Source organism: Felis catus, chromosome F1 (genome assembly GCF_018350175.1).
Source record: "Felis catus isolate Fca126 chromosome F1, F.catus_Fca126_mat1.0, whole genome shotgun sequence".
NCBI lineage: Eukaryota > Metazoa > Chordata > Mammalia > Carnivora > Felidae > Felis > Felis catus.
Genome location: NC_058384.1, coordinates 49,019,174 through 49,041,755, shown reverse-complemented (window position 1 = coordinate 49,041,755; position 22,582 = coordinate 49,019,174). Strand labels below are relative to the sequence as shown.

Below are 22,582 nucleotides of genomic sequence, written 5' to 3'. Positions count from 1 at the left end.
TGCCTGAGGTTCTCTCCTCCTCTCCCTCTGCCCCTCCACCCCATAGAAAAAAAAAAAAGGGGGGGGGGCGCCTGGGTGGCACAGTGTCCACTTCAGCTCAAGTCATGATCTCACAGTCTGTGAGTTAAGCCCCGTGTCAGGCTCTGTGATGATGGCTTGGAGCCTGAAGCCTGCTTCAGATTCTGTGTCTCCCTTTCTCTCTGCCCCTCCCCTGCTCATGCTCTGTCTCTCTCTGTCTCAAAAATAAATAAAAACATTTTTAAAAATGTAAAAAAATATAAAAAAATAGTGCCTGATAAAAATTAAACAAAGGTAGAGAATATTTGAATATCAAAAACAACAAAAAACCTAATAAATGGACACATAGGGGATTTTTTTTTACATTCGACACTTAGAGATTGTAAGTTCTCTTTTATCATAAATGGAAATTAACAGTGGCAATCATCTTGTATATGTAAATATATACCACATTGTATACCTTAAACAAAATTAGCTTAAAAATGTAATACTTACTGGGGCGACTGGGTGGCCCAGTCAGTTAAGCATCTGACTTCGGCTCAGGTCATGATTTCACAGCCTGTGGGTTTGAGCCCCAGGTCCAGCTCTGTGCTGACAGCTCACAGCCTGGAACCTGCTTCAGATTCTGTGTCTCCCTCTCTCTCTCTGCCCCTCCCCTGCTTGTGCTCGGTCTCTCTCTCTCTCTCTCAAAAAATAAGTAAACATTAAAAAAAATAATAATATTCACAAAAATTGTCACATAATAGCCATAAAGCAAGCCCCTCCAAATTTTATGAAAGAGGGTACAGTTAGAAGAAAAAAACAATTTAAAGAATAGAATTTTAAAGATTAAATGTCTAAAGAGCATACTGAGTCAGAACTTAATGACAACAGTAAGTATATAAATATTCCTATTAAATTTTAAAGTATGTTTCTAAACTATCTATTGGTCAAGGAAAAATCATAGGTGAAATTTTTAAATACTTAGTTCTGAATAACATTTTTAAAAACAAATGAAAACTTACGTAGACAAATGTTCACAGTGAAGCTGTGATGTTTCCATAAAGTTTTATACCTACATAATTACACCTGGAAATATGAACGGTTAAAAATGAATTAGTAAGAAGTTAGAAAACAACAGGAAATGGAGAAAGGAAGCCATACCACCAGATTCAAATCAGTGAAACAGAAAACGGGAGCTAGTGTTTCAACCAATGATAGATTTAACAATAAAGTCCTTACTTGATTAACCCCCTGCAGAAAACAGGCATAAACACTGAATTACACCAACAGGTATAAATACCTTGACATAATACCAAAAAAGGTAGCAGGTGAAGGCACAGAGGAGGTGATAACTAGTTGCTGTTTTTTTGTTTTTGTTTTCTTTGCAGCTTTTAGCCAGAGGCTAACTGCAGTTGATGATACCAGAGTACCAGTGTGGTCTTTCTAACTGGGGGAAGCCAGACATGCCCAAGTAATCCTATAATTTACTAAAAAAGCAATAAGCAAAACATATGCAAACAATTTAAAATATTTCTACAAAGATGGCTTTACTAGCTTCAAGCAACAAATCGTCTCAATCTTATAGAAAATAGGAAAAAAAGCCTACTTCATAATACATTCTAGGAGGCCAGCACAGTTTTGCCAATGGCAATAAAATAGAAAAATATTTGTATCTATTTCATTTAAACATTTAAAAATCCTACACAAAGTATTAGCATAAAAGGCAACATAACAAAATGTTAAAGATAAAATGAAGCACTGAGAATACAAAATTTAAGACCTAAAGCCTTATGACAATAAAATGTTAAGGTACAAAATTTGAACCTCTCGACAGACATAAAATTTACAGAAATCATTATGGATTTATGGTAAAATTAAGTAAAACGGGAACAGAGGATATTTTGTCTTGTCCAATTATGTCATTAGAAAACACTTGCACACACCATCTAAGCTGGCTTAAAACGCATTTCTTAAAATCAAACAAGATAGGGACACCACCGCATTTACCTTTGTTGGTGCCAGCCTAAGAAGGCAGAGTAAGAAATTAAAGAATTTTTTTTTACTGCTTATTTATTTTTGAGAGAAAAAGGGAGAGTGCAAGTAGGGGAGGGGCAGAGAGAGAAGGGGACAGAGGATATGAAGCAGGTTCTGTGCTCACAGCAGAGAGCCTGATGCAGGGCTCAAACTCACTAACCATGAGATCATGACCTGAGCCAAAGTCAGACATTCAACCGTGCCACCAAGGTGCCCCAGAAGTTACAGAATTTCTTATTGGAATGTAGAAAGAAAAACCTGAACTATTAACCTGCAAACATAAAATCCATTTTACCAAAACAAAGCAGAAAATATGTAAGAGGATACAACTTAAAATAGCATAAAAAGCCAAGTAGTGTATCTAAGAATAAATCTAACAAAGGAGATCATATTCTCTGCGAAAAATTCTGAAGCTTAATTCTGAGATATTTTTAAAAGGCCAAACATGAAAATCCCACTTTATAGGAATAATAAAGTATACTATGATGCCACAGTGCAAACATAGAACATAGACTTTGGAGACCTAAAACCTGAAATGTTCGTCATTTTTCCTAAATTTTCTTGTTGTTTGATGTGAATAAATCCTGCCTTGTGGATTGCTGAGATGATAAAATGGTGGTAAAGCAAAGCTCACAGTTCTCGAAACATAGGAAGTTCTTGTTTAGCTCAACTATTAACATTAAAAAGACAACTTATAAAGTTTGAAAAGTAACATGAAAACCTGTTTACGAAAAAAATTCTAAGGAAATGGGCTTTTGAGAACACTAGAAATCTGAGGGTCAAAGATATTTTTGAAGGGTTCTTAGCCACTGATTTTATTTAATTTCTAATTTAAAGTGAAGATGTGTCTCTTTGCTAAGGTTGAGGTTGTTTTAGGAAACAGGAGAGTCAAGTGACTATAAATATTTCTTTAATGGACGCATATAGATTTTTTTAAACCTCAGTGATGAAAGTGCATTGACAACTGAGCCCCTCCTATCCAGCAGGTCACCTCAGTGATGAAAGTGCATTGACAACTGAGCCCCTCCTATCCAGCAGGTCACTTTCCAGATCAATGTAACAGCAGCAGCATGCCTTCTTTTGGAACTCTGGAAATATGGGGGGCCATGACATACCAAGTCTGTTCTTGCTCAGTGTGGCCACCTTGATTCCGTTACTTTCTATACTCTTACTTAAAATATCAGTGAATTGATGTTATCTTAAAGGGGGTATGTGTGTGATGTCAGTCACTAGGACAAGACATTTCATATATGAAATGATATCAGGGGACAATGGAATAATGTTTGCAAAATGATTGCAAATTATACAAAGAATGAGAATTTTTAAGTTTTTTATTTTTTAATGTTTATTTAGTTTTGAGGAGCGGGGGAAAGAGGGACACATAGCACCAGTGGGGGAGGGGCAGAGAGACAGGGAGAAAGAATCTGAAGCTGGCTCCAGGCTCATCAGCACAGAGCCCGACACTGGGCTCAATCCGCAAACTGCAAGATCATGACCTGAGCCGAAGTCCGACGCTTAACTGACTGAGCCACCCAGGCGCCCCCCCCCCTTTTTTAAAATTTTTTTTTTAATGCAAAGAATGAGAATTTTTTAAAACTTAAAGCATGTATGTTATTTTGGTGGTTTTATCAGTTATGTAGTTATAATGTATAATAATTAAATTTTAAAGGAAAATATGAATAATTGTATATTTGTTTGAAAATAAACTGTTTCTTCAAAGGAATCCCTTAAGAATATGTCAGATAAACACATTCAAAAACAACAGAAGTGATTGGTGCAATTTTATTCTTCACTGCTCTTTCTTGACGAATTGGATCACAAACTATCCCTGCCTATTAAGTTGCTGATTTTCACCCAACAGCACTGTATAAATACAGAGTTCTCTACAAGGATTCTTATAAAGAGCAAGGACATCAACCAAAAGTACCATTATTTTGAGAGGTTTGACAAATAACATTTTGGAGTAGGTAACATTAAACAACGTGATGACTTTATGAGAGAGATTTCTGTGTTGTCTTCAAGAACATGATTTACATTGTACTTTTATGTGTCTTTTGAATAAGTATTCCAAATGATTTTAATTATTCAGGCTAGGGCATTTTCACTTTGTCAGTTGTACTGGTGCTGGGCATATAATCAAATGATGGCAGGGAGCGACTCTTGATTCATTCAAGATCATAGACCAGTGGTCAGGACTTTGAGACAAAGAACACAAAACTGCTCCTGGTATTCTTCATGAATGTTGAATCAAGTGAGATATTCCACCCATATTGGTTTTGGCTGAAGTTCTATAGCTCTAAGTATACTAGGATGATGAATGAAAAGTCCATTAAATTTCAAAATGTGGTTTCTGCAACTATATGAAACTTTAACAGGGTTGAGTGTAATGTTGGGTTATGTAATAAAATCATTATTAAGATCAAGCTATAACTATTCTGATAATTATCTGAATTGTGCAGCCTTCCATGTCCAGTCCCTGCACTTCTAAGTCTGGAAAAGAGCCAACAGTTGTATAATCAATCGTCTAATGTCTTCCTAGCTCCAATATGGTGAAATAAAGTATCTGTGCTTTTGATAGATCTACAGATATAGAAATAACATTTAGTAAGACACTATATTTAAATATGTTAAATTCTTTCAGGGCATGGTTTTTATTAGGTTTCCATAATATTGGTCAACATAGAATGTCTTCAGTTTGCAAATTATTTTTCAAAATAAAACAAAATCATATTATCTGCAGTTTATTTATTTCCATATCAAGTTTATATTGCCCTTTAAAAATATTGGACTGAAAACAGTTTTACATTTTCCTGAATTGGGCTTTCATAATTATTAACTAGTTTATTTAAGTTTGGATAAAAACCAGACATAGTATATAAATTTAGAATGATTCCATTCATGTATTCATCAACAAGATGTTTATTGAGAACCTATTATATGCCCAATATTAATATGTTCTATATTTTCTTCTCTAGTCAAGATGGCTGACAAACAAATAAATCCAAAACATGTAAAAAATAGGTCTAGCATATATATATGTGTCTCTGTGTATATATTCATATATGTTACATGTATATAAGGGTATTATGAAGAAAGTTATCACTAACTAACTGAAGGAAGAGAGTAGAGAGTCTTCAGACATGGACACAGGAGGCAGAGAGCATTCCTAAAAGCACTGACCCTTAACTACCTCAGCAGTACTCCAGCATAACCACTGGAAAAGGAAGGGAGGACTAAGAGTTACAATGTGGGCAGCAGCCTGAGCATAAGGAGTTCTGGGTAGTCACAATTCAGTATTTATGACTGCTACCTCTAAAAAACAGTTTGAGAATCAAACATTCAACTCAATTTTGATTTGGGCAGGAGACTTTCAAAGGGGATTAGAGTAACAGACAAGTTGAAATACTTAGATTCTTATGTAAATACAAATACATATGAGGATATTAAAGGGAATGCACTCAAGCTAGAGAAAAGTCAAACACTAGTGGCTATAACAGTTTTAAAATAAACAGTGACTCATACCTTCAACAAGTATTTCTTCATATGCACATGGTCTAGGTTATGAGCAATACAACACCATTTCTGCCTTTTTCAGTCTCCTTGGAAAGATACAAGTGTATTGATAATACAAACACATTTACATTCGTACAATGGGGAAAGCATCATACACAAAAAGTATAGGCAAAAATATAATATGAATTCCTGACTTATATTGCGCAAAAAGAAATAGCTCATATAGTAGTGATCAAACTGAAAAGTAGCTACAGAAATAAAGCGATAAAGAAAATTATGTCTTAACCTGGGAAAAGGCATTATCAAATAGGTATCACTGATATTTTTCAAAATTTACTGCTTTAAAAAATTAAATTGGAGATTAATAAAATAAAGAACTTTTATAAAGACTAAACATTTTCAGTCAATTTAATTGGAAACTGAATTTCACAAGTTCAACACTCTGTTACACGACTGAATTTGAGAATTTCTCCACTGGACAATCTGCTAGTTCCCCTTCTGTTTTCTTTCATTAAAGATCTATTAAATTCCTGAAGAGCCAAGAATGCTGCTAAATGTGGAGGAAATGATCCCTGAATTTATAGACTTCAGACTATAGCACGGGAAACAAACAGGAAAATGTAAGGGTGTTAACGCTGGAAGTGCCAATTATATATGGTCAGTAAAATAAGCAGTTGCGAATTCAGTTCTTGGGTTAGCAAGAAAGTTTAGAGCTAAACTTACAGTTCAGAATGGCCAACAGGCACATGAAAAGATGCTCAACGTCACTCCTCATCAAGGAAATACAAATCAAAACCACACTGAGATACCACCTCACGCCAGTCAGAGTGGCTAAAATGAACAAGTCAGGAGACTATAGATGTTGGCAAGGATGTGGAGAAACGGGAACCCTCTTGCACTGTTGGTGGGAATGCAAATTGGTGCAGGCGCTCTGGAAAGCAGTGTGGAGGTTCCTCAAAAAATTAAAAATAGATCTACCGTATGACTCAGCAATAGCACTGCTGGGAATTTACCCAAGGGATACAGGAGTTCTGATGCATAGGGGCACTTGTACCCCAACGTTTATAGCAGCACTTTCAACAATAGCCAAATTATGGAAACAGCCTAAATGTCCATCAACTGACAAATGGATAAAGAAGATGCGGTTTATATATACAATGGAATACTACTTGGCAATGAGAAAGAATGAAATCTGGCCATTTGTAGCAACATGGATGGAACTGGAAAGTGTTACTCTAAGTAAAGTAAGTCAGGCAGAGAAAGACAGATACCATATGTTTTCACTCATATGTGGATCCTGAGAAACTTAAGAGAAGACCAGGGGCGAGGGGAAGGGGGGGGGAGTTACAGAGAGGGAAGAAGGCAAAACATAAGAGACTCTTAAATACTGAGAACAAACTGAAGGTTGATGGGGGTGGGGGAGAGGGGAAAGTGGGTGATGGGCATTGAGGAGGGCACCTGTTGGGATGAGCACTGGGTGTTGTATGTAAACAAATTTGATAATAAATTATATACATATTATAATATATAATATTATATATATATTTATTATATATATTTATATTTATTATATATATATATTTATATATATATAAAACACACACACACACACACACACACACATATGCACAAAACAAAACAAAACAAAACAGAATGGGTACTGCAGTTGAAGGTATGGAAATGAATGCATGTCCCTTCCCAAATTGTGTTAAGCAGAGGTGAAATATATAGCCATTCCCCAAATGTACCTGTCTAGAATAAGTCCAATTCCTAGTCAAAATCCTATGTATAATCTTTACACTACCACTATAGTTTATTTAAAAGGCTTTAAATAATCTGGCAAGCCTTGTGGCAGAATGCTGCCCTTGCCACACTAGACTTGATGTCTTTGAGGGAGGTTGCAGTCAAGGGCTCAGGCCACCTTGGCCAGCCATACTTTGATGCATTTCTGAAATACTAATGCAAACATTTCCATTCAGAAGGAGCCTCCATTACCAAGGGGCCTCCTTACCATGCCCTGATGGATGCCTGGATTCCTAGTGTAAGCTCCATTCAGAAACTTCCTTACCAAGGGGCTTTGGCCTTCCCCAGACCCCTCGCTGAGACCTTACTGGAAGTAAGGGGGGGGGGGGCTTAAAGATACTCTTAGTATTCAATACTTCTCCTTTGCTAGTCTTACCCCTTTCTCTACACCAGGGCCAGGGGTCTATAAAACAACAGAAGCCTTTTGTTAGATGTTCCCTAATCAGTAAGACAATCCTCATTGTATGCTAATACATCTGAATCTTCTAGGCATATTCTTTTGGTGGGGGAAGGATTACTGAGGGAGTTGGTGCTTCCTCTTTTCCCTTAAACCAGCACAGTGATTAAAGGTTTCAATGTTACTTTTGTTTTGGTTTGTTGTCAAAACCCACAAGACCTAGCAGCTCTTCTCTCCAGAGCAGCTCTTCATACACAGCACATATTTATAATTAATCATGGCACTCCTTCAAGTGGGCTTTGGATAAGCTCTCAAAACTCTTCCCAACAGTTCTTCAGTCTATCAATATCAATTGTTTAAGGTGGGCATGCAAATTAACATCTATTTATTCTGGATACATAAAGTAAAAATGAGGATGGAGTCTAACAACACGTTAATATTTAAATATTTGGAAAACAATAGTGGGAAGTACTATCTTGTTTCAGGACTGAAATTGCTGACAAAGTAACTCCATGGTTTTCTTTAGAAAACCCCAATTAATGTCAATGCTAATGATGTTAAATATATATAGGGGCTTATTTCTTACAAAGCACTTTCCAATCAGAAGTATATTTCCTAGGGAGAAGTGGAAACTGTCCAATAAATGGCTTGAGTTGAGTGGACACAGTAACATCATTTAGGCTATTCTACAGAATTCTGCTCTTGCTTTGATATTTTAACTATTCAAGCCAGTTCCACTGCAGTGGCCCTTAACTGTAACAAATTAATTATGAAAATATTAGAAGATTTCATCAGGTGACCATCAATAATGATCACAAAGTAAGGTTTCATTAATTCAAAAGTTTAAGGTATAGGGGTATGTATGAGTGGTCCAGAATACAATGGATTAAGAGTAAAAACTATGAATGGACATGGGTTACTTCCTTCTAATTATAAATGTGAGTTGGTTTTCATCCAAGGGGCAAAGAAATTTAATTGAGATTTAAAAGAAGTTGTATTGATTAAATCTTGTATCTTCTAAAGCTTTATATGGAATATATATACAGTTGACTTTTGAACAATGCAAGGTGAAGAGCACTGACCCCCTATATAGGCAAAAAAAAATCTGTGTATAATCTGACCCCCCCCCAAACTTTACTAACAGCCTACAGTTAGCCAAAAGTCTTACCAATTACAGCCAATTAACATATATTTTGTATGTTATATACATTATAAACTGTATTCTTACAGTAAGGTAACCTAAATATGTTAAGAAAATCTTAAAAGAAAATACATTTACAGTACTTTATTGCATTTATCAGGAAAAACACACAAACCCATGTGGTTTGAGGATTAACTGTACTTAAAACAGTGCCAAGGATATATCATCTATAGATACGGTAAATAGAAATGTATATGTCAGTGCATATGTCAATTCTTTAACAATAATACATGCTATCTTCTTGATGTTTGAAGTGTACGATAGACTTAAGTGACACAAAATTATACGATTGCATATTAAAGGTACAGAGCGATCATATTTAATGAAAGGATAGGGAAGACTTTCCTAATGGGTATATTATACCTATCAAAACACTAGAAAGAACACTGATAAGGAAACAGCATGGACAAAGGCAGGAATACTTCTGGCATGGCAGAATAGCACCAATGGTAGAATACCACTTTGCTTCAAGCTTTTTCTTAATTTGTTTTTATAAAATGATTTAACTGCACATTAAAAATTATCATGTAATTTCACAAATAACTAAGTAAGTAAATATAAAGTGGGCCAACAATCTAGATATGATTTGACTCATCTATTCAATAAATTAGATAAAGCAGTAATATAAAACTCATATCCAAGGTATCATAATTTGCATTGTTTTGGTAGCTGTGAGATTTAGTTTTAAGGAACATATGCTTTAAAAGGTAATTTTGAAAAATTTTTTTTTCAACGTTTATTTATTTTTGGGACAGAGAGAGACAGAGCATGAACGGGGGAGGGGCAGAGAGAGAGGGAGACACAGAATCGGAAACAGGCTCCAGGCTCTGAGCCATCAGCCCAGAGCCCGACGCGGGGCTCGAACTCACGGACCGCGAGATCGTGACTTGGCTGAAGTCGGACGCTTAACCGACTGTGCCACCCAGGCGCCCCTAAAAGGTAATTTTGAATGGGGCGCCTGAGTGGCTCAGTCGGTTGAGCCTCCGACTCTTGATTTCGGCTAAAGTCGTGATCCCGGGGTCGTGGGATTAAGCCTCACATCCGGCTCTGTGCTGAGCATTGAGCCTGCTTGGGATTCTTTCTCTCTCCCTCTGCTCCTCTCCCCTAATCACTCACTCTCCCTCAAATAAAAAAAATAACAATAAAATAAAATGAGCGCATATTTAACAAAGAGAACTGTTTTAAAAAAAAGAATTTTGAGAAATAAAAAAATGTTGGTGTGGAAATCAATATTTAAGGAACATGGATTTAAACATTCATTATAGAACTGATTATTAGATACCCACTTTGTTTCTATGCTACCCATTTTCCTTGTATTTTTTTTATTATTTTCACTTTTTTTACTTTATATTACCAGTAGTGATTTATCATCTCATTTATTCAAAGTTACTAGTAACTATTATTTTAAAATGAAATAGGAAAGTGTTGAGGTTGTTTGTTTTTAATAAGAAACATTTCTATTCATCCAGTTTGAGAAAATCATAGTTATGTGTAAAATAATGATTTGTTGCTAAATTATTTTAAAAATATCATTTCATGCTTAGAAATAATAGCTTTCATTAGCATATACTTTATGCTGCAGCACATAACTTCAATATTCCAGACAAATTATATGTTGACAAAATTGGCTGAGTTTCCTATTTGAAAAAATGAGCCACAGTATGTTGCTTTCAAAAGTCATTACCTTTTAGATGGGCTCCTTCCTTCCTTAAATGCATTGACAATAATCTCAGGGCACAATATGTGGTAAAGTACATGGGTAAGCATTAGCTTTCTATTCAGAAAAAAACCAAACCTACATTTCCCAGAGATCCATATCATGGATAGCTTATGTGGGCCCACCAGACAGAAATAAGATGATGGAAAATAAATGGAAAGAAATAGCTATAGAACCAACACCTTGTTTTTACTCTTAACTTTAAGCAAGGTCACGATGGGTTACGGGACTCGTGACTCTCCTTAGGGACATGATTGTGGCACATTTCTCACATCAGAAATCAAATAAAAATGCCCAGAGCTGTCTTAGCAAAGAAAAGTCAGTTGTGATTATGAGACTACAGATAATGTATTTAAAAAATGGGGGATGGAAACTAAGGAACTGATTACAGGACTGCATGAAGGTAACTAAATCTAAGATACTTTTAACTTTTTCCAAATACACATGTGTGTGCATATGCATGATGCATGTATGTAAAACTAAACTACACTCTTTTTCTGAATGACTGCTTCTCCAACTTTCTTCCCAGCTACACTACTACAATCCCCTCCACACCACTTTCCAATTTATCAGCTTAATTCAGAGAACTCCAGGAAAATCTGCAGATTTCAAGGAGGAAAGAAAGGAAAGGAAGGTGTTAATTTTACTCTTACTTTGCCTCAGCATCTACTGATTGCTTTTCTAAGGAAGCTATTCCAAATGATGTTGGTATAAGGTAAATGTCCTTGCAAGTATAAAACAAACAAACCTGCAGCTTTGTTAAGGTTTCATAAGGTCTGCTTGCCATATTAGAACGCCCAGTGTTCTCAGAATGTCAGATCAGCTACACTTTACTTCAGCCAAGTGCATTTATGCTCCTACGTTCTGGCACCCCGCCACAATCGAGTTGCTTTTCATTCATCAAACACTGCAGCAGAACACTCTAACTAGGCAACTGCTCCTCATTCTGCCCAAATCTCTTTATCATGGAATTGGGTTCCCTTCAAAAAGTTTATCATGTTGAAAAGGGCCTGCAATGCAAAAACAATGCCATTTATCAGCTTAGGCAAGGAGACTGCGAGAAAATGATAAATTTTCCATACTTGGCTGTAGTTTATCACCAGTTTATTTTAACTTCCCCTTGTACTTGCTGGATACATTTGTATGACAGGTAAACTTTAAGTGCCTCATGCTCCTTTTCACTGATGAATGTGCTTAATAATGCAGATGTGCATTTATAAAGTTGACTCCTACCACGGAGTATACAAGAAAGGCGAACTGTAAGAATTATACAATGTTTTAAGAATATATGATCTTAAGGATTATTCAGTCCAACCTTCTAATATGTAAATAACATCACTGAGTCACTGATGGTCAAATAAGCAATATAAGATCACGAAGCCAATTTATGACAGAGCCAGGAACTCAACCTGGAAAAAATTGCTTCCTATTATCTCACATGAATAAATTGATATACTTTGATAATTACTTCATTAAAAGATACTTGTTGAGGGGTGCCTGGGTGGCTCAGTCGGTTAAGCATCAGACTTCAGCTCAGGTCATGATCTCATGGTTCATGAGTTTGAGCCCTACATCAGGCTCCACACTTAGTGTGGAGCCTGCTTGGGATTCTCTCTCTCTCTCTCTCTCTCTCTCTCTCTCTCTCTCTCTCTCTCTCTCTCTCTCTTCCTCTCTCTGCTCTTCCCCCACTTGTGCTCACTAGCTCTCTCTCAAAGTAAATGAACTTGAAAAAAAAAAAGATACTTGTTGGATCTTTATTTGGTATGAGATCCTGGTTACACAACAAATGAAATATATATAATATATTCATGTCCTACTGGGATTTTTAGTGAGTAGTAGAGATGCTACATAACTACAAAAAAAATTGTGATAAGTACTCTCAGAAGTACAATGAGAAATAATAGGCGACTTAAACTCAGTTGGAAAGTGTGGATAAATCAGCACTGATGGCTGGTGGTCAAGGACAAAGTCTTTGCAGATGTGATATCTGACATGAGACCTAAATGATGTTTTTTGAAATAAAAGTTTTAACTTCTGTGTTCTTGACCATCTCACACTTCTGTGTTCTTGTTCTCTGCCTAATCTCACTTTCTCCCATGATAATACTTCACTCATGCTTCAATTAGCTGAACATTTTACAAAGCATTAAGATCCAGAATCTTATTTTCTGGCTGTGAATTCTCAGGGCTTCAGCTAACTTATAGTGTCCTTTCTCCAATAATTCTTGGACACCTCTGGGACCTTCCCCAAAGTCAAAATTCATATAGCCATTGCTTGCTAAATATATCCATTTCAGTATCTAATAGGTATCTCAATATTTACATATGAGTCAGATTCTAGAATATAGGGAGAAGACAAGGTATTTCTAAAAAAGTGGAATAACAGGAAAGAAATTCCATAGCAGCTACTGGAACTTACTAAGAAGTTATAGAACTGGTACCTATTGGCATCATGTGATCAGTGGTACAAAATGGCCGAGAAACAGCCCAATATCCACACTGAATTTCACTCATGACAGAAGAGTAGTATAACATGATTTAGGACAGGCAAGACTAGTTAATACATAAAAATTAGAAAAAACTAGCGAAAATCTAAACTTAAATTTTTAGAGGATAATAGAAAATGCCAGGCTGATACAAGAAAAGGAAGGAATAAGAAAAGAGCATAAAAGAATGAAGGTGTTTTCAAACGGTGTAAGATACATGTAATTGGAATACCAGAAGGAGAAGAAACTAAGAAATATTTATAATAATGACTTACTTTCCAAAATTCTTGACAGATGCCAAACCATGTTTACAAGAAGCTCAAAGAACATAAACTAGGATAAATTTAAAAACACCAAGCAAGCTACAACTATAAATATTATATTCACATTTGTACTAAAGCTTCTGACATTTTTTAAATGTTTGCTGAAAACCCTTAAGCTGTGTCCCCCCTCTTCACATTCATTCTCAGGTCCAGGCAAGATGAGAAAGCCGTTTTCCCTCCTTTGGTGCCAAAGGGAGATTCAACCACGTAAACCTCTTCCCATTAGCCACAACTCCTGCTCATTAACTGCTATAAAAATTCCAAAACAATCTCCTTTCTCTGGTTCCTCAAGCCATTTTTGGACTAGGTAGAAGGGCAACTGCTTTCCACAAGAACTCGTTATGTGAATAACAAATCTTTTTAGACTTTCTTGGTGCGTGTATATGTGGCATCACCAGTTCTGATAGTTGAACCAAATTCTAAGTGTGGATCCTCCCCATCATTGCAGGGTGGCCCACACAAAACTATAGAAGCAAAGACAGAAAATCTTGAAAGAAACCAGGCATAGATGGGAGAAGAATAAAACCAGATTACATGGAACCCAGATTAGAATTACGATGACCTTCCTGTCAGAAACCACGTAAAAAAGCAGTGAGTGCAGTTTAATATTAAAATGTTGAAAGAAAAACAAATACCAACCTATAACCCTACATCTAGTGAAATTATCTTTAAAAGAAAAATAAAACTTACTTTCATGAAGAAACTGAGCAGTCATCACCAGCTGATTTTCCCTTGAAGAGAAGGCGATAAATTCTTCAAGAAGGAAAATTACATGGATCAGGAACTTGAATCTGCTTAAAGAAAATAAGAGAAACGATAAGTGGAGGGAAAATATTTCCAATTGATCTAGGTTGATGTAGGTTGAGCATCTAACTCTTGATTTCAGCTCAGGTCATGATCTCAGGGTCATGATCATGCTCATCACAGATCTTCCTTAAAATTCTTTCTCTATCCCTCTGGTCCTCTCCCCTGCTCACACACTCTGTCTAAAAATAATAATAATAATAATAATAATAATAATAATAATAATAAAATATATACTTTATATATTATATAAATATACTATATATACTATATATTTATAAAATATATAAAATATATACTATATGATATTACACACATATGTAAAATATGTACTATATATATTATATATAGTATATATAAGATAAATAATATATATATTATTACATATAAAATATATAATATAATAGGTTATTTAAGGTAATAATGGTAAAATGAGTTAGGTCATTATAGTATCTGAAGGTATGGAAGTGCTTAAGGAATATACGTAGGATATACAAAAATACAATCATAGGAAAATACAATCAAAGGAACACAGATGCCAATTGAAAGAACTTCCAATGTCCAAAGCTGGAACACCCTAAGCAACAACAACAACAACAACAAAAGCAGGTAGTATTGGACTTTGACCCAAAGTATAAAATAAATAACCATGAGTCCATACTATTGTAAATAAATGATTGAATACATAAATAATGTGGAGAACAGAAATTCTCCTGAGGAAAAATTTCCAAATAATTTATGTAGGTATTTTGCCTTCAAGCAGGTAGAGCACACATTCTTATTCTTTAAGAGTGAGCTATGTGTAGTGACCTCCTTTCCAAAAGTACAATATACAAAGGAGAGGTAAAGAGTAAAGTTACACTCAAGAAACCTGGAAAACCTCATTCAGCTTATGAAGGTGATACATCATGTTGATAATATGTATCCTTGATATACGGTGATGAAAATTACACTTTAGTAGTGGGAGCTAAGATGGCATCATATTAGGAAGACTCTAGGGTCCTCTTGTCCCTCCAACACAACTAGATAACTATGAAATCATTCTGAATACCCAAAAAATCAACCTGAGGATTGACACAACAAACTCTACAACCAGAGGGAAAGACATGGCCATGTCGAGGAAGGTAGGAAGTAATGACATGGTGTGGAGGAGAAACAGATCACAGGTACTGACTGTGGAGGAGAGGGAACCCTACCTGTGTAGCAAGACCAGAGAGAGAAGAACACACAGCGGAACACATAAGGACAACATTTTCCCAAAGCCACTGGCTGGGAAAACAACAGGGGTTGATTTTTGTGAGTTTTTGCAATCAGCTGGGCTTTAAAGACTGCAGTTTAAAGGTCGGTGGGGATGGCTGGGATAGAGCCCTGAGGGCGCAACCCTAACTCCTGGACAGAAGTCAGGCAAACAATCCCTGGACAGACAGTGTGGAAACAGCAACCCGAAAAATGCCTGGGACACACAGGGAGGAGATTATTTGCTCTTCTTAGAGTGCTTCCCTGAGAACAACAATATGGAGACCCCTCTCCAGGGACAGTGGAGTTTGCTGGCATCATTTCCCTCCCCCAACCATCTGCATAAACACAGAAGCACTTGTGATAACACTACAGCACTGAAACTAGATGTCTAACCTTTTTGTACCAGGTCCCACACCCCTGTGTTCTGGCGGTATTGCCCTTCTCTGTCAAGTTTGCCTCAGTTCCAGTGTGGTGGGCCCCTTCCCCAGAAGACCAGCAGAAACCCCTGCCCACACCACATCTCCCTCACCAGAGAGTTCTGAAAGGCTTCAGCTTTAGGAGAAGTAGTATCAAGTCTCATTTAATAAGCACTAAATCATACCTAATTAAAACTCACCACACTCTGGCCAAGGTCCAAACACTGTGCACAGCAGGAAACCTCTGCAGAGGACTGGCCTGAAGGATACAGTAGCCAAAACACAGCAGCACAGTGCATACAGCACACACAAGAGACACTCCCTGAAGCATCAGGCCCTGGACACTATATGGCCTGTTCTTCATAAAGTCATTACTCTGACAGGCAGAGAACATAACAGGGTTTCCAAATACAGGGAAGAAGACAGAGACCTAGACAAAATGCCAGGATGGAGGAATTCATCCCAGATGAAACCACAAGAAAAGGTCACAGCCAGAGGTCTAAGCAAAACAGACATAACGAATATGTCTGATGGAGAATCTAAAGCAATAATCATAAGGTACACTGATACCAAAATGAGATAAAGACACTACAAAAAAAAAGAAAGAAAAGAAAATTACAGGCTAATATCCTTGATGAACATGGATGCAAAAATTCTCCACAAAATGCAAGCAAATCAAATCCAACAGTACAGAATTATTTACCACAATCAAGTGGGATTGAGTGCTGGGTTGCAAGGGCAGTTTAGTACTCAGAAGTTAATCAATGTGATATACCACATTAATACGAGAAAGGATTGAAACCCCATGATCCTTTCAATAGATAAGAAAAAGCACGTGAGAAAGTACAACATCCATTCATGATATAAACCCTCAACAAAGTAGGTTTAGAGGGAATGTACCTTAACATAATCAAGGTCATATATGAAAAAATCACAGCTAAAATCATCCTCTATGGGGAAAACTGAACACTGTTCTTCTATGGTCAGGAACAAGACAGGGATGTCTATGCTCACCACTGTTACTTATAGTACTGGAAGATGTAGCCACACCAATAAGACAGCACAAAGAAATAAAAGGTATCCCAACTGGCAAGGAAGAAGTTAAACTTTCACTATTTGCAGATGACATGATACTCTATATAGAAAGTGGTGAAAGTGTTACACCAAAAACACTGAAAACTGATAAACAAATTGAGTTTTATATTCTGCAACTTCACTGAATGCACAGAAATCTGTACCATTTCTATACACCAATCATGAAGCAGGAGGAAGAGGAATTAAGAGAATAATTCCATTTACAACTGCACCAAAACTAAAATGTTTAGGACTGAACCTAACCAAAGAGGTCAAAGACCTATACTCTGAAAACCATAAAACATTGATGAAAGACATGGAAGAAGACACAAAGAAATGGAAAAGCATTCCATGCTCATGGGTTGGAAGAACAAACATTGTTAAAACATCTATACTACCCAAAGCAATCTACACATTCAATGCAATCTCTATCAAAATACCACCAGCATTTTTCCTAGATCTAGAACAATCAATCCTAAAACTTGTATGGAACCACAGAAGACCCCAAAGAGCCAAAGCAATCCTGAAAAAGAAAATGCAAAGCCGGAGGCATAACAATTCTAGACTTGAAGTTTTATTACAAAGCTGTAGTGATCAAGACAGTAGGGTACTGGCACAAAATCAGACATATAGATCGATAGAAAATCCAGAAATGAACCCACAACTGTTTGATCAACTAATCGTAACAAAGCAGAGAAGAATATGCAATGGAAAAAAGACAGTCTCTTCAACAAATGGTGTTGGGAAAACTGGACAGGAACATGCCAAAGAATAACAGTGGACCACTTTCTCATACCACACATAAAAATAAGTTAAAAATCAATTAGAGCTAAATGTGCATTAGGAAACCATTAAAATCCTAGAGTAGAACACAGGCAGTAATCTCGTTGACACTGGCTGTACCAACTTCTTACTTGATATGTCTCCTGAGGCAGGGAAACAAAAGCAAAAATAAACTATTGGGACTTCATTGAAATAAAAAGCTTCTCTACAGTGAAGGAATCATCGAAACCAAAAAGCAACGTTCAGAATAGGAGAAGATATTTGCAAATGGCATGCCTGATGAAGGGTTAGTATCCAAAATATATAAAGAATTTATAAAATTCAACACCCCCAAAACAAGTAATCCTTTTAAAAATGGGCAGAAGATGCGAACATTTTTCCAAAGAAAACATCCAGGAGGCCAATAGACACATGAGAAGATGCTCAACATCACTCAGCATACTCAGCATCAGAGAAAAAGAAATCAAAACTACAATGAGATATTACTCACACCAGTCAGAATGGCTAAAATGAACAAGACAGGAAACAACAGCTATTAAAAAGGATGCACAGAAAAGGGAACCCGTTTGAAGTGCTGGTGGGAATGCCAACTGGTGCAGCCACTTGGGAAAACAGTGTGGAGGTTCCTCAAAAAAGGTTAAAAATTCTAGTGATCGCACTACTGGGTATTTAGCCAAAGAATACAAAAACACTAACTGGAAAGAATACATCCACCCTGACGTTTAACATTTATGGAAATTAACGGAAAGAGCCCAAATGTCCACTGACTGATAAGTGGATAAAGAGGAGGTGGTATTATATACAACAGATTATTTATTACTCAGCCATAAAAAAAGAATGAAATCTTGCCATTTGCAATGATGTAATGGAGCCAGAGAGCATCACGCTAAGTGAAATCAGTCACAGAAACACAAATATCATATGATTTCACTCATATGTGGAATTGAAGAAACAAACAAATGAACATGGGGGGGGGGAGTAAGAGAGGAAAACCAAGAAACAGACCCTTGCCTATAGAAAACAAACTGATGGTTACTAAAGGGGAGCTTCATGGGAGAGGGAAGGGTTAAATAGATGATGAGGATTAAGAAAGGCACTTGTGATGAGCACCAGGTGTTGTAAGTGTTGAATCTCTAAATTCTACACCTGAAATATTTTAACTTTATTTTTTATTTTTTAAAATTTGCATCCAAATTAGCATATAGTGAAGCAATGATTTTAGGAGTAGATTCCTTAATGCCCCTTACCCATTTAGCCCATCCCTCCCTCCCACAACCCCTCCACTGGAAATTAATATTACACTGTGTGTTAACTAACTTGGATTTACATAAATACTTGGAAAAATATTATAATTTTTAATGTCAAATTAAAAAAAAAAGAAAAAAAATGGTACTTCATCTCTGTGGTCCTCCTTTCCCAAACTCATAAACACCATCTAATTATGGAGAAAAAAAAACATCAGTAAGACAAATCTCAGTTGAGAGACATTCTAAAAATACCTAATATGCTTCAAAACTGTCAAAGTCATCAAATACAACAGTTAAGTCTGAGAAATTGTTGCAGCCATGAGAAGCTTAAGAAGACATGACAATTAAATGTAAAACAAGGCATCCTGAACAGGATCCTTTCACAAATAAAGGTTATTAGGTAAAAACTAAGGAACTCCAAATAAAGTATGTTCTTTCATTAATAATATTGTATCAATATTGGTTACATTAACAGTAACAAATATACTACATTAATGTAAGATGTTAATAAAAATGGAAACTGTATGGTAGGGAGGAGATATGAAACTGTACTAGCTTCACAATTTTCTGTTTATAGAAAACTGCTCTCATAAATTATGTAAAAATTTGAGTTTTCTTAATAAAAGAATGGGTAAATATATTGTGGCAAATCTCACAAAGGAATATTCCATAAAGCAGAGGAAAAATAATGAATCAGAGCTTCTTTCAACAAAATATGTGAAATCGACTCACAAAAAAAATGATAGAAGACAACTTTTTACAAAGTGTGGAAATAATTAAAAGCCAAATATATATTTTAGACATATGTAAAAACAACAATTATCAAGACAATGGTATTCCCAACTTTGGGATAGCGTTCATCTCAGATATAAGGATGCAAGCTGGTTATGTAAGAGGAGGGAAATACTTGCATGTACGTGATTTTCAGTTTTTTTTTACACTTGAAGTGGTTTATATTTGTGGATGTGTATCACTTAATAAGCAAACACATATTATATTAAAATAAATATAAAGGTCTATACATAGACCAATACTGATAGCAGGTAACAAACAAGAATTGTCATTAATCAATTCTGTGCACCTGAGTTCAACAGCAGCAATTAGTCACATGTAAATCAATGTTTAAAATATTTATGTCATATGCATACTTTAGTTTACCTTTAAATTGTTATAGCAATACTGATTCCAGTACATTTCTAATGTTATCATTATGCTTATTTTCATAGTTTTCATGTGTTGTGCCAGACCAAAACAGCAAAGAATATCAAAGGAAAAACGGCTTGCAACTTAACATTTTATATAACTACATAAATTGTTAGAAAATGTTAAATGTTAATGGTATAGTCCAAATCCAGACAATATTTAGGCTTATAAATGAGCCAGTATTTGAATACATACAGAAACCCACTCTGTTAATGAAAAAATATAGTAATATCATATGACAAGATAACTTACAAAAAGTAACGTTGTTACTAGGAAGCTTCCAGAAGTACTGTAAGTTCAAGCTACTCCATCAGAATTAAGTACATTTCAGGAGTGGTTCTTGATGAAACATCAGTGACACTCTCACTAGGCATAGTCTCTAACTGTGACACTTTAGCCCCCCAAAACCAGATGTCCCTGAAAGCTGGATTCCCAGGAGGACTCAGTGAAGTTCTTTCTTTATCCCCTACATCCAGCTTCTATACTGCAGTTCTGGGTAAGTTCATTTGGCTGGTGGAACTTAGTTTGCCTGTATGGGCTCAAATGCACTGATGCTCGGAAAGAGTTTCTAGCTTCCATTTATGGAGTACACGAACATTCACATGATGAAAAATTCCTCTGAACAGTTTTTAAAAGAGCCTTGCGAAACAACAAAGGTACACACTCGTTAGAATGTCTCAGGCAAAATTTACTTTGTTTGCAATTATTTATCTAAATACTGGCAACTCATAGTTAAAGACAGCTAAACTGTGCTACTTGTATATTTCAATTAACCTGGATGATATCAAGTTATTAAGAAATAAATAAATTCAATGGAATAGGACCAGAATCCATTCTTATTTCATGCCATTAGACACTATATCATATGTTAAGAGATTTATCCTAATGATACCACCTCTGAATGAAATATCATCTTAATGAGGAAGCATGATTTATAATGAGCTTATACAATTCAGTTCATAATTGATTCCTGACAATAAGTCAAAGTTCAATGAAAGCTCAAAACAATTATGGTTCTCATAACAGAGTTCTCTACAGAATTGTTGCCTCTAAAGCTTCATTGCTTTTAGATTTTGCCTGATAACCCTTGCAACTGATCAAGTAATTAAATGGTATGAATCATTTACATAAAAAGCTAGTGTGTAAGTGTATCCAAGAATGGAGAAAAAGCCTATTCTCTTTTAAAAACAAGACAAAAAGCACTGTTGGTTTATTGCAGAGAATGCCAGGACACAGAAGTTCACATTAGGATATGTGTTTTGAATAAAACCGAAATCTAAGACCATTATATTGTAGTTTGGGTCTTTTGGCAGGAAAAGAGCAAAAAAATAAAAAGGGGAGGGGGGTACATAAGCAGTTGTATGGCTGAAGTGGCACACTGCTTAAATGGTTACCTGAGATAACCCCAAAAGCAAACCTGAGATCTCCTGGGAATTTAAGTCTAGAGGAAGAGATGGGAAGCAATGTTACTGGTGTGTGTTCCTTGCTATTATTGCTTTTGTTGACAAGATATTTATAAAAATAAACTGGTTATTAGCAAGAAGAAATAGAGAAAAATAGAAAGGTTCTAGAAATCTGGGAGCTTGGCAGTCGGAAAAACCAGCTGCCTCTAAATTCCAATGAACAATTTAACAGTCTGAAAAAGATTTTAAGTTACAAAAACCAAACCAGAGTTTTCACTGAACAAAAATTCTTTACATAGTTTAAATTAAAATTTTTAAATCTAATGCTTTAAGATTAATCTTAAGATAAATATCATTGAGAAGGAGGAGGAAGAGTGTGGAGTGGGGAGAAGAAGGAAAGGTGGGGCAGAGAAAGGGAAAGAAGCATGTTGTGTAAAAGTAAATCAAAAATTTGTAAGAAAAACTTTGGATTTGCTAACATAGCACATGGGACTAACCAAAATTCAATAAATAAGAAGCCTAATAATATTTTAAGAGAATTATATTCCCAAATAAATCATAAAAGTGGATAAAGAATTATATGCTGATAATTTCAACTTCACTGACATTAAAACATCATCTCTTTTAAAAAACACTGTTAAGAAATGAAAATGCAAGCCTCAATTGGGAGAAAATATTTTGATTCATATGTCTGATGAAGGAATGATAGTCATAATATAAAAAATTCAAAATTCAGTAAAAGATAAACTCATGCCCTAAAGGACATGAGACTTGAACAAAAACTTCACAAAAGATGATAGTCAAATAGAGAAAAGAAAACAGAGATGCTCAACATAATTAGTTTCCTAAGTTTAAACCACAATGGAATTCATTTTATTAGAAAACTTCAAATTAAAAAGACTGATCAATTATTGCTGAGGTTGAGCGGTAACTAGGAGCT

At 35.7% G+C, this 22,582-nt stretch overlaps 1 long non-coding RNA gene across 3 annotated transcripts in view; it reads right to left on the bottom strand.

Moving 5' to 3' along the window:
* Positions 1-22,582, bottom strand: part of LOC123382709 — a 350,458-nt gene that overhangs the window by 183,486 nt on the left and 144,390 nt on the right. For all 3 annotated transcript variants that reach the window (XR_006591490.1, XR_006591488.1, XR_006591489.1), the window contains exon 2: positions 14,164-14,264. This is a non-coding gene — a long non-coding RNA (uncharacterized LOC123382709). The remainder of the gene's footprint in view (positions 1-14,163; positions 14,265-22,582) is intronic.